We start from the raw sequence: 4,895 nt of genomic DNA, 5'->3' as shown, positions 1-4,895 counted from the left end.
TACTTCACTTTGTATACCCATTTGTTGGCTATGGCCTTCTTTCCTGGTGGAAGGTCGCATAATTCCCAAGTGTTGTTTTTATACAAAGCATCCATTTCTTCATTCATAGCAGTTTGCCATTCTGGCTTATCTACTGCGTCTTCGAAGTACACTGGCTCTTCTGTAGCCATGATGGTAGTCATAAGAGCATAGTTGGTGGTTTCCACCTGAATTGCTTTGGCTTTCTGAGCATATGTCAATCTGGCTGGTGGTCTGCTTTCCCTAGTAGACCGTCTGAGCTGCTGTGACGCTGATTGGGGTGTTGCTGGCAATTCTTGCTCTTCTTCATCAACCTGTTCTGTAGATGACTGTGAAGTCGATGCTTCTATCTCCTGTGTAGGTGAGGTTTTCCATTCTGATTCCTCATCGAAGATTACATCTCTGGAGATAATGACTTTGCGGTTGATGGGATCATACAATTTGTATGCTTTACTTTCTTCACTGTAGCCAACCATGATGCATTTGCATGACTTCGCATCCAATTTTCTGCGATGATCATCATGTATGTGGGCATATGCTATGCAACCAAATATGCGGAGATGCCCAATGCGTGGCTTGTGTCCAGTGAATGCTTCATAAGGAGTCATACCTTGTATCGGTTCGGTAGGAAGCCGATTAAGCAAGTAGTTAGCTGTAGCTATTGCTTCTGCCCAATACTGATTCGGAAGATGCTTTTCACTAAGCATTGCTCTAGCACTGTCTGCTAAAGTCCCATTCTTCCTTTCAGCTATTGCATTTTGCTGAGGAGTATCTGCACATGTGAATTGTCTTCGAATGCCGTGAGTTTTGCAAAAGTTCATGAAGGCTGAAGACATGTATTCACCTCCTCTGTCTGATCTCATGACCTTGATCTTTCTGCCTGTTTGGTTTTCTACCATGGCTTTGAATTCTTGAAATCTGGCAAACACTTCAGATTTCTCTTTCAGAAAGTAGACCCAACAATATCTGCTGTAGTCGTCGATGAAGGTCAAGTAATAAAGTGAACCACTGATGCTGCAGGTCTGGGCATAACCCCATACATCTGTATGAATTAAATCAAGAATACCTCGTGCACGAGAGGTACTTCTGACAAAGTTGGTTCGCTTTTGTTTGCCGAAGCAGCATGCTTCACAAACCTTTCCAAGAAACTGTAGCTTCGGAATCCCAATTGCCATATTTTGATTCCTTAGATCTAACAAGTACTTGAAGTTGACATGACCATATCTCTTGTGCCATTTTGCAGATAGTGGCATCTGTTGCATTTGAGCTGACATGGCATGCTTATCTGGTACTGTAGCTAGCATCCTGTATAAGCGTCCTTCCTTGACACCTTTTGCTACTAGCTGACCTCTTTTGGATTTGTCTCTGATAGTGCATTCATCACCGTCGAAGATGACTTTGTAGTTGTGTTCCGTCATTTGACCTACTGACAAAAGGTTCTTGCTGAGCTTCGGAACATAGAGCACTGTAAAGAATTAGGGAGAGAGATAGGAGACTCAAGTTCAGCTTTCTTCACAACACACAAAAGAGAGAGGACACAAGGTTGGAGGGTGAAGCCTTTCTTCACTTTTGCACACAACAACAATACAATAGAAGAGGGAAATACCCTATATGTCAAACCTAGAATACGTGGTTCATATGTGAACCCAAACCAAAAACATATGTGGTAGTCTAACTACACCACGAGTACAACTAACATAGGTGGTGACATAAATGATAGTCATCCAGGAGATGTATCGGGGGTAGAGCTTGATATCTCAACACTCCCCCTCAAGCTCAAATCCATCTCACGTACACCAAGCAAGCTCCTAAATCTGCGAAGCTTCTCAGTACCCAATGCCTTCGTAAAAATATCAGCCACCTGCTCCTCAGTGCTGACATAGACAAGATCAATCTCACCAGCTAGAACCTTCTCTCTCACAAAGTGATAATGCACCTCAATGTGCTTCGTTCTAGCATGATAAACTGGGTTATTAGCAAGCATGATGCTGCTAATGTTGTCACAATGAATGACAACTGCTGCATGAATTGACTGTCCCATATCTGCAAGTAGCTTCCGTAACCAAGCTACCTCACATGCAGCCATTGCTGCACCCCTGTACTCAGCCTCTGTGCTCGACAAGGCAACTGTTGGCTGCTTCTTGCTGCTCCAACTGATGGCACCACTCCCAAGGGAAAACATAAAACCACTAGTAGATCTCCTGTCTGAGACACTACCAGCCCAGTCAGCATCTGTGTATCCATGTACCTGTAATGCACACCCAGCTTCATAAAACAGTCCATAATGCAATGTGGACTTCACATACCGCAGTATGCGCCTAGCCGCATCCAAATGTGGCTTCCTCAGTGCCTGCATAAACTGACTCACCAGCCCCACAACATAGCTCAAATCTGGTCTGGTTATAGTCAAGTAAATCAAGCTACCTACTATGCGCCTGTACATAGTAATATCTTCAAGAAGCTCACCTGACTCTGCATTGAGCTTCACATTCTGCTCCAATGGAACAGAGATAGGCTTACAGCCTGTCATCCCATATTTGGACAGCATGTCCAAACCGTATTGCCTTTGCAACAGCCATATCCCACTCGGGGATCTAATAACCTCAATGCCCAAGAAGTAACGCAGCTCTCCCAAATCCTTCATCTCAAATTTCTGCTTCAACAGCAGCTTCACTTCATTAATGTCTGCATCACTATCACCTGTAATAATCAAGTCATCAACATAGATGACTATAAGCACAATCCCTCTGTTTGTCCTTTTCACATAAAGTGAAAAATCTGAATTGGAAATTTGAAATCCAATAGTGACAAGATATTGCCCTATCTTGTCTGACCATGCCCTCGGCGCCTGTTTTAAGCCATACAAGGCTTTGCGCAACCTGCATACAAAATCGGGATGTGAATTATCCTCATAACCTTCCGGCTGCATCATATAAACCTCTTCCTGCAAATCACCATGCAAGAAGGCATTTTTCACATCCATCTGATGCAAAGACCATCCCTTTGCAGCAGCCATAGCAATCACTGCTCTCACGGTTGCCATCCTTGCAACTGGGCTGAAAGTTTCCTCATAGTCAATTCCATATGTCTGTGCAAAACCTTTGGCAACCAATCTTGCCTTGTACCTGCTAACAGACCCATCAGCATTGTGCTTTACTTTGTAAACCCACTTGCAGCCAATAGCCTTCTTATCATGAGGCAAAGGCATCAAATCCCAAGTGTGGTTTGCATCCAAGGCAGCCATCTCTTCATCCATAGCTGCTTCCCAATTTTTATGCCCTGCTGCATCCTCAAAACATGTGGGCTCTGGCTCCTCTAGAACCTTGACCATATAAGCATAGTGATGTGCTGTATACCCATCATATCTCAGCCTGTCAACTGGATACTTAATACGAGTGGACCTCCGTACAACTGGATCAGTTGCAGGAGTCTTTAAATCATGCCTGCTTTTCCTTGCACCAGGTGTAACAACAGAAGGAATCCCAAGTTCCTCATCAAGGCTCATTTCAGAGCCGCTTGACTCTCCATCAACATGAGAGCTACCAGCAGACACATCAAACACTGGAGCATGGTCTACTTTTTCTTTTCCCTTATGTGATACCTGCACAACACTATCAGGGCTGCCATGTGACGATTCACTAGATCTCAATCTCCCTGTCCATGCATTAGATCCACTAGTAGAGGACTCTCTGGGTCCACTCAAGGCTTGAGATTGCTGCTCTGCATTTATTGCAGCATTCCCATTTCCTGCATCTGCATCTCCTACCATAACAGTTGGTGCATACCAGCTGCTCATTTCATCAAAAACAACATCTCTGCTCACTTGCATTTTGCGGGTGGAAGGGTTATAACAGCGATACCCTTTCTGGTGCTGAGCATATCCAATAAAGATGCATTTTTCTGCCTTTGGATCCAGCTTTGTTCTCTTCTCATCAGGAACATGAACATAAGCTATGCAACCAAATACCTTCAAGTGAGAAATATCTGGTTTTTGGCCTGTATACATTTCTTCAGGCGTCATGCCATGGACAGCTGCAGTGGGGGTTCTGTTCATAATATAAACAGCAGTTGCTACTGCTTCAGCCCAAAAATAATCAGGCATGTTTTTCTCATTTAGGATCGCCCGTCCTACTTCTGCAATATGCCTGTTCTTCCTTTCTGCAACCCCATTCTGCTGAGGGGTAGACCTGCATGAGTACTTCCTTTGAATTCCCTGTTCTTTCAGATATTCACAAAATTCTTCTGAAAAGTACTCTCCCCCTCCATCAGATCTTAGCACTTTAATGTGCACATCTTTCTCTTTTTCAACCATGGCCTTAAAAGCCTTGAAATGGCTGAACACTTCACTTTTGTGCTTCATAAAATAAATCCACACCTTCCTAGTGTAGTCATCAATAAACGTCACATAATAATGGCATCCACCAATAGAAGCAGCTTTGGTTGTCCAAACATCTGAATGGATCACTTCCAAAGGTCTTCTGCTCACCTTAGCATTTTTGGGAAATGCATGTCTGGCCTGCTTACCCATTTGGCATGCTTCACATACCTTTTGCATTCCCTCAACTCTGAATTTAGGCAAACCTGCAACAATGTTTTTCGTTTGCATAGATTTCAGCCTTTGTATATTCACATGCCCAATGCGCTTGTGCCATATCTCAATATCTGCAATGATACCTCTCCCATGCGCAAACATAGCAGCTTTTACCTCAGGCATATCAACATCCAAGGTGAACATTCTGCCATTTTTATTGCCTTTCGCAACCAAGCGGCACTTATTTTTCAAGTCCTCAACAAAACATCCATCAGGATTAAATCTAACCTGCAGACCTTGCTCAACCATCTGGCCAACTGAAACCAGGTTCTTAGTGATTTTTGGA

Source organism: Dipteris shenzhenensis, chromosome 5 (genome assembly GCF_047967505.1).
Source record: "Dipteris shenzhenensis isolate YYH24624 ecotype China chromosome 5, Dip_SZ_1.0, whole genome shotgun sequence".
NCBI classification, from domain to species: Eukaryota; Viridiplantae; Streptophyta; class Polypodiopsida; order Gleicheniales; family Dipteridaceae; genus Dipteris; species Dipteris shenzhenensis.
The sequence above is the reverse complement of the archived record's forward strand: the minus strand, read 5'-3'. Positions refer to the sequence as shown.